At 51.6% G+C, this 14,015-nt stretch overlaps 1 protein-coding gene and 1 pseudogene across 1 annotated transcript in view; one reads left to right on the plus strand and one right to left on the minus strand.

Moving 5' to 3' along the window:
• The window catches only part of TSPAN18 (tetraspanin 18), a 122,651-nt gene that overhangs the window by 107,919 nt on the left and 717 nt on the right, over positions 1-14,015 (minus strand). The gene's annotated exons all lie outside the window — the stretch shown is intronic.
• The window catches only part of LOC130043001 (heat shock protein HSP 90-beta-like), a 157,219-nt pseudogene that overhangs the window by 34,634 nt on the left and 108,570 nt on the right, over positions 1-14,015 (plus strand).

A 14,015-nucleotide genomic window follows, 5' to 3' on the forward strand; every position in this document is an offset into this window, starting at 1 on the left:
GCGGGGGGCGGGGGGTTCTCCAGCCGCCTCAGCCACAGGCAGACCCACATCTTGCCATTTGTTCCCGCTCTCAGGAAGCCCCTCCCCCCAAGGTCTGGAATCTGGTGCCACAGAGGTGGCGTTTCTGGGGAGGCCCGTCCTTGGGGGAGAACCCCCACTCGGGAGGGACATCTCCTACCCCAAGTGCTCTCAGGCGTCTCAGCGGAAACTAATCGCCCAGTCTGGGGTCCTTATCACCTGGCACCGAGTGAGGCTTCACCAGGACAACCATCTCCATCCTCTGCCTTGCCAAAGGGGAAGGGCAAGGTGGTGTGTATGTGTGTGTGTGGGGGGGAGACAGGAGCCCCCCAAAACAGGGGAGCAGGAGGAGGGGCACGTGTCCCTCACGCAGGTGCATCGTGGCAAACAGGCCTGAGAATGAAGCTCCGGAATCCGGTAGGGCAGGCACGAAGCCTGGGAGCTGGCAGGAAGCTGGGCCGAGTCAGAACCTGTGACTGAGTCTCCATCCACTGCCCTTATTGGGACTGGACCCCTACAAGGACTTTGCACATCTGCCCGCAAGAGTCCCATTGCAAACAGCCAACCGGTCCCCAACTCAGGGTCTACTGAGCCCGTCCACCTGTCTCCCCGGCGAAAGACCCTTTGGGGAGCCCAGCCCTCTGTGTATTCTATGGGGGGCCTGGATGGGGTGAAGGGAAGAACGGACAGAAACCCATGATTGCAAACAACGGCAGGGATAAAATACCACACCCCCGCCCCTCCCAAGCCCGACTACACCTTGGAGTCAGAGCGAAGGCAGGGATGAAGGGATCGCCTTGTATACAACTAACTGACCCTGGTTCAAACCCTGACACCACATACCGGTCCCCGGAGCACTGCCAGGTGCTAGGTGCATGCCCGGCCCTCCCGATACAGGCTTCTGTTCCTCCCAGACCCAAACAGCTGTCACAGGCGAGTGCTCCTTAATCAGATGTCTGCGGCACATCAGCACATTTTTATGGCTTCACCTTGAACCAACGATTGTGTCTGCATGCCACTTGAACTCAGAGGGCCCCCCACTTCTGCAGCCAGATGCTAACCAAGCCGGTTTGGACACACACGCTCATTTCCTGAAGAAGGACTAAGAATTGTGGGAGCTCCCTGTGGAGTTCTGGGCCACGGCCCTCTAAATGACTCGTCCCCCCCACCCCCACAGCTAAACATGGGTTTGATGGCAGAATGGCCGTGAAAAGCAGGTGGTCCAGGTACCGTCTTAAGCACACCTTGAAGGCTCATGCCTTTGGAGCCTTTTACTCCAATAGGTTTTTTCTCTCACTCTCTTCTTATAAGGTAAAGGCCCTCCCGTTGATCGTCGATTTGCTCGAGCGGGCCCAGTAACGTCTCCATTGGAGACTTTGTTGTTACTGTATCTGGCATATCGAATACTCTCGGTAGCTTGCCGGGCTCTCCGAGAGGGGCAGAGGAATCGAACTCGGGTCGGCCATGTTGGCCGTTTGTAAGGCGAACGCCCTACCGCTGTGCTATCACTCTTCTTATAGAATATTCGTGAATGTGACTTAAACGCGTGAGCACAGGCATTTGTCCGTCTGTGCTGCTGGCCTCTGGCTGGGGGCACGTCACACAGTACCATGAGGACCACATCACCATGGGCCACCTTCCTGGCTGCTCTCGGGACTGATTTTATTTCATCGTTACTTGGGAGATAATTTTGCACTGCAGAGGAGGCAGGTATTTGAGTCCTTTCTCCACCCCTTCTGCTTCTGCCAGGCCTCGGTGGGCAATGCTGAGCCCAGCGATGAGAAAATAAGGATCCAGGGCTGGAGAGATAGGACAGCAGGTAAGTCCGGCAAGTCGCTGATCTGAGTTCAATCCCCACTACCTTCTAGGGTCCCCTGAGCCCCTCTACGAGTGATCCCCGAACTCAGAGCCAGGAGTAAGCCCTGAGCACCACCGGGTTTGGCTCCAAAACAAAACATGAAAAGATGGGCCCAGGAGGGTCAGTTTCTGGGTGGCTCCAGTCATCACCGACGGGCACCTGCCACAGGACCCCCAGAGCTGACCGCTGTGTCCCTCTCCCCCCTGACGCTCACTCTTGGTAACGTCTCCCAAGAGTCAAAGGTCTGGAACACGCCCTGAGACCTAAAGGTTCTCCGATCAGCCTCTCCAGACCCAACTTCCCCCGGAACCCCACCCATGACTGTATCCCTATCTCGCACCTCTCTCTGCAGTTTAACCCATATCTCAGCGAAAACACCACTCCGCCCCCGACCCCCCTGCAAGCATGGGGCTGGGGGGCTAACACAGAGGGCAGAGCGCTCACAGGGCATGTGGCAGACTCAAGTTCAATCCCTAACACCCTAAAGGGTCCCCCAAATGCCCTAAACACAGAGGCAGTAGCACACCCTGAGCACTGCTGGGTGTGGTCTAAGGCAGCTCAGCTAGAGAAGGGAGCACCAAATAAAGAGTGCTGGGAGGATCCTCTCAGGATGGGAGATGCATGGTGAAAGTTGACTATAGACTGAATATGATTACCACTCAATGCTTCTTTTGCAAACCACAGCACCCAAAAGGAGAGAAAGAACAAAAGGGAATGCCCTGCCACAGAGGTGGGGTAGGATGGGGGGCGGGATGGGAGGGCTACTGGGATCATTAGTGGTGGAGAATGGGCACTGGTGGAGGGATGGGTATTCAATTATTATATAACTGAAACCCAAGCCCAAAAATCTATAAGTCTACAACTGTACCCCATGGTGTTTCACTAATAAAAATTAAAAAAAAAAATAATGAAATTTTAAAAAATGGCCCCAAACGGAATGAAGTCTAGCCCCCTTCTGCCAAAGTCCCCAGCCCAGGCATTCCATCTCAAGCATAGACTAAGCTCTTCTTGCCATCTTTCTTTGTCCTGCCTTCCGCTCCCCCCCCCCCCCCCGCACCGCCACCTCCCCAAATCCATCCACAACCCTCAGCTCTTCTGGCAAAATCGATCCTAAATGCTTCGATTTCTCAGCACCATAACTGCCATTATCGGACCCTTCCAGACACTCACCTCTTTGCCTGGATTCTTTGTCTTTTGCGGGGAGTGAGGGGTGGCTATGCTCAGAGGGGTTCATGGGCTACTCCTGATTCTGTTCTCAGGATGGATGCCTAGGGGTGCCAAGGGGCAGGGAAGGGGAAACGTATGTTTCCAAGCCTCAGAGAATCCAACTGGGGCCAGCCACATGCCAGGCAAGCACCCTCACCCCATGTTCTCCTTGCAGCCCTGCACTAGAGCCATACAGCCGTCTCCAGGAGGCTCTTCCTGTTATGCGAGGCTGTTCCGTACACAGAGGATCTGGGTAAAATGTCAGTGGGAGCTTCCCAGTGCACGAGATCCTAAGTCCTACCCCTTGGCAGCAGCCCTGAGACCCCCACCCCCAACCAATTTCGCTCCCCACTCCCCTCGGCTCCGTCCTCTGACACTTTTCTGGTTCTCCAACATGCCAGCAGCCCTTCCACCTAAAGGTGCTGCCCCCCAACCCCCGCCACTCCCTTGCCAGCCGGAAGCCTTTTACCCCATGAGCTCAAGGTTTGGTCCTCGCTTCCTTGAGGTCAGCGATCAAACGAAGCTGATCGAGGAGTGTCCAAGAACCCCCATCCTAAGGAGTCAGCCCCGGCTATTTCCTGTCCACTGACCACCACCAGCCAATAACGTTCATTTATTTGGTCTCCCCCCAATGGAGAGGCCGGAAGTAGAGGTTGTTCACTCTTTGATTCATGAGGACATTCTACTGCTGCTGTGGAGGGAGGGACTCAGTCACATGTCATCAGCCATGCCAGACAGGGGCCCTCGAGCCAACTCAGGTACCAGCACTGCTATTACCAGACCCAGTAGAAACGGGATGCAGAGAATGGAAGGGATTGGCCCTTAGCTAGTGGCAGAGCCATGATTGTGACCTGGTCTTTGGAGAACTGTGAAGCCAGAGGCAATCAAAACAAAACCCAAAGCCGCTCTGTGATGAGATGGATTCAGTCTCCAACCCTCTCCAGGTGGAGAAAGAAAAGAATCAGAGGGGCACGGGAGGCGGCTCAGGACAGAGCACGTGCCTTATGTCCCTGAGAAGGGATTCCCCGGCCCTGTGCCATGTGATCAAGCATGATGCCCGGCTCCGACCCTCCACTCTCCGGAGCCCATAAAAGCAACAAGGAGAAAAAAGTAAGCAAGGACACAGATTATTAATAACAAAAACAACAGTGGAAATATCACCACAGTGCTCGTGAGCACGGAAACGATTTTAACGAAAGGAGGCTATGAATAATTCTATGCCCACACGTTTGACAACAATTTAATTTCAACAAATTTAGACGAAATAGACCAATTCCTTAAAAGACACAATCTGCCAAATTTATACAAGAAACAGACACTTTGAATGGGCCTCTCTCTCTCTATTTTCAACACGGAATCAATACTTAATAACCTGTCAAAACAGAAAGTTCCAGATGGATTCACTGGTGAATTCTAGCAAACACTTAAGGGAAAGAAGTGTAACCAATTATCAACAGTCTCCTCCAGAAGATACAAGCAGAAAGGAGCCTTCTAACTTACTCTCCGAAGCCAACATTAACCTAACACCGAAGCCAGACAGAGATGGAGCTTCATACCGGCAGCTCTGCTGCACATCGGGGCAAAAATCCTCGACAAATTACTAGCAAACATTAGCAAAATCCACCAAAGGATGGATTCTCGAATCATACGCCTCAGCCAAGTGTGATCCTTTCCACGCACACCAGGCTGATTCAACACTCAAAAAAACCAGTTGATTAGCATGAGACTCAACCTCAAGGACAGTAGAAACTAGGGCCAGCAGGACCAGCCCACAGTTGGAAGCTTGTCGCGGTTGGGGTGGGGGTGGGGGGTTGAGGTTAGGGCAGAGAAGGGACCACTGTGGCGATGACAGTTGGAAATAGTCACTCTAGACAAGAACTGAGTACTGAAAGGAAGTAAATGGATACACATAACCTTTCAGTATCTGTATTGAGAGAGAGAGAGAGAGAGAGACACAGAGAGAGAGAGAGACAGAGAGAGGTTTCTGATTGCCACTCAATGCCTCTTTTGCAGACCACAACACCCAATAGGAGAGAAAGAACAAAAGGGAATGCCCTGCCACAGAGGCAGGTGGGATGGGGGGATGGGGGGTGGGAGGGATACTGGGATCCGTGGTGGTGGGAAATGGGCACTGATGGAGGGATGGGTACTCGATCATTGTATAATTGAAACCCAAGCACAAAAATTTGTAAGTCTACAACTGTACCTCATGGTGTCTCACTAATAAAAAAGAGAGAGAGAGAGGTTTCTAAAATAGAGGCAGGCTGGGGGTGATATCAGGAGAAAAACTGGGGACAGTGGTGATAGGAAATATACACTGGTAAAAGAACAGTGTTGGAACATTGTATGACTGAAATCTAATCATTAATAACTTTGTAATTGTAATTGTGTGGGCTGGAGCGATAGCACAGCGGGTAGAGCATTTGCCTTGCACGCAGCTAACCTGGTCGGCCCAGGTTCGATTCCTCCGCCCCTCTCGGGGAGCCTGGCAAGCTACCGAGAGTATCTCGGCCCGCACAGCAAAGCCTGGCAAGCTACCCGTGATGTATCTGATATGCCAAACACAGTAACAACAAGTCTCACACTGGAGATGTTACTGGGCCCGCTCGAGCCAATCGATGAACAACGGGAGGACAGTGCTACAGTAATTGTGAATTTCATGATGATTTAATAAGATTTTTTTAAAAAATCAATTGAAGTCATTCACGACAAAGGTGAAAGAAGGAAAGCCACACCATGCTATAAAGAGATGCAGGAGGAGCACTGGACAGAATCCAATAACCATTTGTGACCAAACAGTAGAAATAAAGAGGAATTTCCTCAACTTGATAAACAATCCTGACCAAGTGAACATTATACTTGTTCTGTTGCTGTGTTGGGACCCTAGCTGGAGCGACAGCACAGCGGGTAGAGCGTTTGCCTTGCACATGGCCAACGTGGGTTCGATTTCTCCATCCCTCTTGGAGAGCCTTGCAAGCTACCAAGAGTATCCCTCCTGCATGGCAGAGCCTGGAAAGCTCCCTGTGGCATATTTGATATGCCAAAAATAGCAACAACAAGTCTCACAATGGAGACGTTACTGGGCTCGCTCAAGCAAATCAATGAACAACGGGAGGACAGTGCTACAGACAATATTACAGTTGGGATCCTAGCTGGCAATGCTGGGAGCAGCTCTGGCTTCGATTTTGGAGCTGGAGGATTGCTCCCAATGTTTGCTGTCAGATGTGCTCGGGGAACCACGCAATACCAGGGCCCCTGCATACAAAGCATATGCTCTGGTCCTCTGAGCGCTGTCCCTGAATATCATCAGACTTGATGGGGAGAGCTAGAAATTCTCCTGTTCAGATCAGGAGTTAGGCAGGTAAGGCCCCTCTTGTCACTGCATCTCCGACATTTCACTGAAGTTCTAATGAATGCAACAAGACATAGGTTTCAACCTAAGACATAGGTTGTTGCTATTAATATTATTATTATTATTATTTTGTTTGGGAGTCATTACCTGGTGGTGTTCAGGGTTCATACCTGGCTCTGCACTCAGGGATCACTCCTGACAGTGTTTAGGGGACCTCATGCAGCACCAGGGAACTGCTGGTCTATCTCTCGGGACCCAGGTTTTGCATTTTTTACATATTGGGAAGGAAAAAAATATTGGAACTTGAATATGAATACCTGATTATTTATATCAAAATCAGAAACAACTGACAAAAAAAACCACCCTCTTGGAACTAGTAATCATTTATAATACAGTAAAAAGGCCAGTAAAGTTTTATATATATATATATATACACATATATATACACACACACACACACACATATATATGTATATATACACACACATACATAGTGGGAAGTGATAGCACAGCGGGGAGGGCATTTGCCTTGCACATAGCCAACATGGCCGACCTGAGTTCGATTCCTCCACCCCTCCTGGAGAGCCCTGCAAGCTACTGAGAGTATCTCACCCGTACGACAAAGCCTGGCAAGCTACTCATGGCATATTCAACATGCCAAACACAGTAATAAATCTCACAATGTTACTGGGCCCACTCGAGCAAATCGATGAACAATGGGAGGACAGTGACATATATATATATATATATATATATATATATATACACAAGTCGATCTCTTCTGTACATATCAAGAATGAATTATTTAAGGAATCTGACATTAAAAGCAATTCCAGGAGGGATTGGCATGATAGTTCAACAGGTAAGGCACTTGCCTTGCACACAACCAACCGGGTTTTATCTCTAGCATCCCAGATGGTCGCAGAAGCATGACCAGGAGTAACTCCTGAGCTCAGAGTCAGGGTGAGCCCTGAACACAGCTGAGTGTGGATAGAAAAAAAAGTTAAGACAGCATGAGCTGGAGAGAATACAGGGCTAAGACACGGCTCTGGACGGAAGCGACCTTCATTGGATCTCTAGTATAGCATATGATCGCCCAAACACCACCAGGGGTGACTCCTTAACACAGGGCTGGGAGCAGCCCCTGAGCATTGCCAACTGTGGCCCAAATGTCACATTCTCAAAACGCGTGCTTGCATTATCCTGGGGCCAGAGAAGACAGCCCAGGGGTTAAGGCATTTCTTTGCCGTGCAAGTTAACGACCTGGTTTGATCCCAGGTGTCAAGTTATGATCTTCCGAGCACCCCAGGGGCAATCTGTGAGCACAGAGCCTGAGTGCTTGCAGGGTGTGCCACCAAACACACCCCGACAGCAGAGACGCTGCAGTCATTAGAAGAAGAAATAACAGTTTCAGTAAAAAAAACTGGACAACTGGACACTAAGTGAAAAATAAATAAATAAACCTTCACAGAGATCCTACACCCTTCCCCCACTGCAACTCAAAATGAAGAGCAAGATCTTGATGCAAAAATGCAAAACTATGAAACGGAAGATCAACACAGGAGAAGACTCGAGACAGCTCCAGGCAACGTCTTCTTAGATCCAAACGGAAGACACAATCTACAGGAGAGAAAGTTGATAGGCTGGCACTTCATTATAATTGTAAAACTCTGCTTTGGGGCTGGCTCTCCACACGCTCTGCCTGGGGTGGGAGACCTGGGTGCACTCCCCAACCCCCCCATCCTCCGCGACCTTCTGGTAGTCATCCCAGAAGAGAGTCAGGAGCAGAGCCTGAGCACCACTGGGCATAGACCCCCCCTCAATAAAATAAAATAAAATAAAGTTCTGTTCCGTGAAAGACTCCATTGAAAGAATGGGACGCTGCTGAGCAGGATTTAAAAAAATAAATAAATGTGCAAGCCGTATAAAGGACTGCAATCCAAAATACACCAATTACTCGTGCGAATCCATCCGGCAACGAGCAACGAGCCATCTGATTGAAAGATGGCAAAGGGCCTGAAGAGAGAAGTCAGGCGAGATACACAGATGGAAAGCAGCGTGTGCGATTATGGGCCCCACCGCACATCATCGGGAGATGCAGGTGAAAGCCACCAGGAGACACCATCACACACCTACTGGGACAGCCATGCTCCAAAGACTGACACCGTGAGATGCTGGCCGGGCATCTGTGGAGCCACGGGAACTCTCGTTCAGGGCTGGAGGGGGCACAACACAGAGGGCTCTTTGGAAGACACCTTGGCAGCTTCTTCCCAAACTAAAAACATGCTTAGCAAACATTCCCACAAGCGTGCCCCTTGGTGTGTATGCAAATGAGCTACTCATTTCTGTCCATGAAGAAACCTCCACCCAGAAGTTCATAGCCACCTTATTCACTTAATCACTTAGCTTCCCATTAGTCGTCGATTTGCTCGAGCGGGTGCCAGTAATGTCTCCATTTGTCCCTGTCGCGTGCTAGTGTAGCCCAATGGCATCTGTTCGCTCCAGGAACATGAAGGGCCTCAAACCGATCGTTCATGATCTTGACGAAGAAGTCTGACCATCTGGTAGGTGGGCGGCCACGCGGTCTTTTGACATCCCGTGGAATCCAGTCAGTAACAGCTCTAGTCCAGTGGTCGTCTTTAAATCTCATTACGTGACCAGCCCATCTGATTTTTGACACCTTGGCAAATGAGACAGCATCCCTGATTCTTGATCGTCGACAGATGTCAGAACTCCGGATTCTCTCTCTCATTTGAGTGAAACGTGATATTCCAAGCATAGCTCTTTCTATTCTTCTTAGGGAGACCTGAATAGCGTTCTCATCTTGTTTGCGTAGGGCCCAGGTCTCTGAGGCATATGTTAATGCAGGAAGAACAGTGGAATCAAAGAGATGTGTCCGGAGCCGGAGGTTCTTCGTCCTCTTAGCTATTTCTTTGATGTTCTTGAAGGCTTTCCAAGCCGCTCTCTTCCTCCTGCGCAGCTCGGGTGCCAGGTCATTTGTCATGTTGACTTCTCGACCTAGGTACACATAGCTGTTGCATTCAGAGATGGTCGTTCCGTTGAGAGCGAATGGGGCATCAGGAACGAGGCTGTTTCTCATAAACATTGTCTTCGTAAGATTCAGCTGTAGTCCTACCTTTCCACACTCATGGTCAAAGTCGGCCAGCATTTGTGTCGCTTGGCTGATGTTTGGTGTTATTAAAACAATGTCATCAGCAAAGCGGAGGTGGTGTAGTTGCCGACCATCTATCTTCACTCCCATTCCTTCCCATTCCAGTCGTCGCATGATGTTCTCGAGGGTGGCACTGAAGAGTTTTGGTGAAATGGTATCACCCTGCCGAACCCCTCTCCTGACATCAATGATCGTTGATGCCACCTTATTCATCATTGCCCAAATGTCAAGGTAACCAAGATGTTCTCGAACAGGTGAGTGGATAAGCTGCAGTAACCCCATGCAGTGAAATATTATTCAGCACCAAACAGAAACGAGTTTAGCAGCATTTGGAGTTCAGGGAGTCATGTGGAGCTGAGGAGGGAACTTAGGGTTCCGGCATGCAAATCATGTGGGCCAGACCTTTGAGCCTTTGGCGGCTGCCCACTCCCACCCGTCTGTGCTGTTGGCAGATGGTGGCCCTGAAGATGGGGGGGCCCTGCCCTGCTTCCTACCTCTGGGGGTTTACAAACTCTCCCTCAGCCATACCATGATTCACTGTGTGGATACGGCAGCAGAAAATGATGCACAGGTCTTCTACGGGCATTCTCTGCTCACTGGGTTGCACAACAAGAAATGCAATGATTTGTGCGTTCCTCTCCCTGAGGAGGATGAAGACTTCTTATCTCTCCTCTGAGTCAGGGAGGCGTCGCCCACTGACTGAATAGTCTGCGTGTCTGGCTGTCTTGCACCCCACCACTGCACCCAAATCAGAAGTCACGAAGGGGACAACAGATCCATGCACTCCACTTCCTCTAGGGAAGGTAACGGGGCAGGGGATGAGACACCTTTGGCAAGTGGGAAGCAGCTTGTCAGAGGAAGCAAAGGCTCATTCACATCCAGGAACTGAAAGAGGACAGCAAAGTCCCACAGGGGAGGTGGCAGGGGGTGGGGGCGGGGGGCTAGGGGAGAGGTTGGCCCATGTCTAGAAAGTTCTGGCAAATGCAGGCCTGAAAAGCAGGAGATGGCAGGAGAGAGAACCTATCCCCCAGCCCCTCACACGTGGATCATCCCAGACACAGAGGCAGGGGCAAGAGAGAGGCCGGTCCTGAGGACAGCCGCTGACCCATCCTGGCGTGAGTTCTCTGCCGGAAGTGCAGGCGGATGGGGTTTTGGCGCTCCCCACAATGACAGAACCCCCTTCCTGGGATGCTGGCTCCTTCCCAAGCAGCAGGCAGTCTGCTTTCCGCCATCAGGGCACTCGGTGTTGCCCATAAAGCCCACAAAGGCAGTCAGCACAGAAACGGGGGTAAAACCAAGCACAGTCATGCCCACTTCCTCCAGGCTGGTCACCTGCCCTCCATCTCCATCCCGGGAATTGCGCAGGCTGGTGAGAGATGGTCCTTTCTGGCCCGTTCTTTTTTTTAAATTTTATTTTCATAAAGTTGTTCACGTCTGGAGCGATAGCACAGTGGATAAGGCATTTTGCCTTGCATGCAGCCGACATAGCCGACCTGGGTTCGATTACCTCCGCCCCTCTTGGAGAGCCTGGCAAGCTACCGAGAGTATCTCACCCTCATGACAAAGCCTGGCAAGCTCCCTGTGACATATTCGATCTGCCAAACACAGTAACAACAAGTCTCACAATGGAGACCTTACTGGGCCCGCTCGAGCAAAATTGATGAACAATGGGAGGACAGTGCTATAGTGCTAAAGTTGTTCACAACAATTGGTGACACAGCGGTAGGGCGTTTGCCTTGCACACAGCCAACTTGACTGACCCGAGTTTGATTCCTCCGCCCCTCTCGGAGAGCCCGGCAAGCTACCGAGAGTATCTCGCCCGCACGGCAAAGCCTGGCAAGCTACCCGTGACATATTCGATATGCCAAACACAGTAACAGTTGTCACAATGGAGACGTTACTGGGCCCACTCGAGCAAATTGATGAACAACAGGAGGATAGTGACAATGATTGCTTGTTGGACTGGAATGATAGCATAGCGGGTAGGGCATTCACCTTGCACGCTGCCAACCCAAGTTTGATTCCTCCTACCCTCTTGGAGAGCCCGGCAAGCAACTGAGAGTATCCTGTCCACGCGGCAGAGCCTGGCAAGCTCCTCAGAGCGTATTTGATATGCCAAAAACAGCAACAACAAGTCTCACAATGGAGACATTACTGGTGCCTGCTGGAGCAAATTGATGAACAACGGGAGGACAGCGCCACAGTGCAGTATTGCTTGTTATGAGTCGTACAAGAGTCTGTAAGAGTCTTTCTCACAGTGATTCAACAAGAAAGAAAAAAAAAGGTATGAGATATCACGCTGCCGCTTTTCCAGTTCCGCACTCCCAGGATTCTAAAAATTTAAATAATTGGGGTCTGGAGCTATCTCTGAAGCGAGCTGCTCGGTTCCGAGGTTCATTTGTGAGTCTCTGGATCATGGTCGTTAATGCGCTTAAACGGCGCCTGGAGGCAGTTCGTGGGCCCGTTCTTATTCGCCCTCCACAACTTGTGCCCCTCCTCTTGCCTCTCAGCCCTGCCCTCAGACCCCCTGCATGCTGGGCGGGACCCTCACCCACTCAGGCCAGCCGCCTATTTATTTATTTATTTTGCTTTTTGGGTCACACCCGGCAGTGCTCAGGGGTTACTCCTGGCTCTACACTCAGGAATTACTCTTGGCGGTGCTTGGGGGACCATATGGGATGCTGGGAATCGAACCCAGGTCGGTCACATGCAAGGCAAATGCCCTACCCACTGTGCTATCGCTCCAGCCCCAGGCCAGCCGCCTTTGCTCAGTCTTCTCTTCTTGCAGCCAGGATAGCAGGGCCAGAGACCCCACGTCCTGGAGAGACTGTCCCCACCTTCTCATTGGCAACACAGACGGACTCCTTCCTCTGAGGACATGCTTCATTGTTGTCTATGCACTGTTGTGTGTGTGTGTGTGTATTTCTTTCTTTCTAAATTATTGATTGATATTCTGTGGTTTATAATACTATTAATAATGGTTTCTCATGCATAAAAGTCCCACACCACTGTGCCCACCTCCCTCTCCCAGGGACCCTACGCCTCTCCCTGTCAACTCCGTGCCCCCTCCAACACTTTCCAATGGGGGGGGGGCACGTTCTTATCTCCACATACTCTCAGGAAGAGCCTTTCACACCTCGGGGAGCCGGGAGTGAGGCGACGGGCAGTTGACACAGCGCAGGACTCTCGCAGCCTTATTTTAGACCACGCACCCCGAGAGAGGTATGTGTCTCCAGGGAAACACCCTCTGTTTGCTGACAAACACCGCCCCTCTGACATCCCAAGGGAAGATCCTGGTCGCAGAGGTCACCTTGTGGAGGATGGGGGCAGGTGGCACAGGTTCTCCCAGGGCTGTCACTGCTCACTACACACAGAACTCACTGGACACATCCCCTGTCTTTGCCCTGCAGGGTCGAGCTATAAAATCTACCCATTTTAAAGATGAGAAAACAGAGACTGGGGGCGATGGAGTCCCTAGCTGCCTCCTGGTCTAACAGCCCCCAAAGGGCAGAACCCGGGCAACGTCGGGCCGGCTCCCACTGCCCATATGGTTCCCGGCGGGGTTTTCTCTGCATCTGCTCCAGGCTCAGGCTAGTTTCCTGGCTAATAAGAGGGGTGAGGGTCACCCCTACCCTAGGAAGGTGAAGAAGACACAGCACCTGTGCGGGTCCCTGGCAGAGATCACTGTCACTGTCCTCCCTTTGTTCACTGATTTGCTTGAGCAGGCCCAGTAACATTGTGAGACTTGTTACTGTGTTTGGCATATTGAATACGTCACGGGGAGCTTGCCAGGCTTTGCCGTGTGGGCGAGATACTCTTGGAAGCTTGTTGGGCTCTTCGAGATGGGCGGAGGAATAGAACTCGGGTCAGCCGTGTTGGCTGCGTGCAAGGCAAACGCCCTACCGCTGTGCTATTGCTCCAGCCCCTGGCAGAGATGTCCTGGGAAATTAGGCTGTCCACCTCTCCCTCTCTTCACCCCACTCCGTGCTTTCTCCTAAGAAAACCAGCCGGGACAGCCTCTGGGCTACACCAAGCGCTTCGATGGGGAAGGGAGGAGTTGGGGGTGGCTGAGTGAGGAGGCAGAGCAGGAAATGGGGGAAGGCCGGTGGGCTTCGGGACCCAGACACCTGAGGGTGGGGGCGCTCACGCAGACCCTGGCACAAACACCCTCCTCTGCCTCCCGCTCGGATCTCGGTCGGACCTCGGGCAGGTTTATCTCAGGGGAATCTCGGGCCCCCACGCAGGGAAAATAATCTCTGCCACTGGAGGCAAGACATGACGGCTGGAGGCCCAGGAAGGCGGGTGAGTGGGGATGAAGACGGCCAGTGCGCATCTGACCCATTCACCATGGGCACCGGGGTACACCCGTCTCACTGGATGTCCAACCCTGAACGAACATCTTGAGTTGG

Source organism: Sorex fumeus, unplaced genomic scaffold (genome assembly GCF_029834395.1).
Source record: "Sorex fumeus unplaced genomic scaffold, SorFum_2.1 ptg000007l, whole genome shotgun sequence".
In the NCBI taxonomy this organism is placed as follows: Eukaryota; Metazoa; Chordata; class Mammalia; order Eulipotyphla; family Soricidae; genus Sorex; species Sorex fumeus.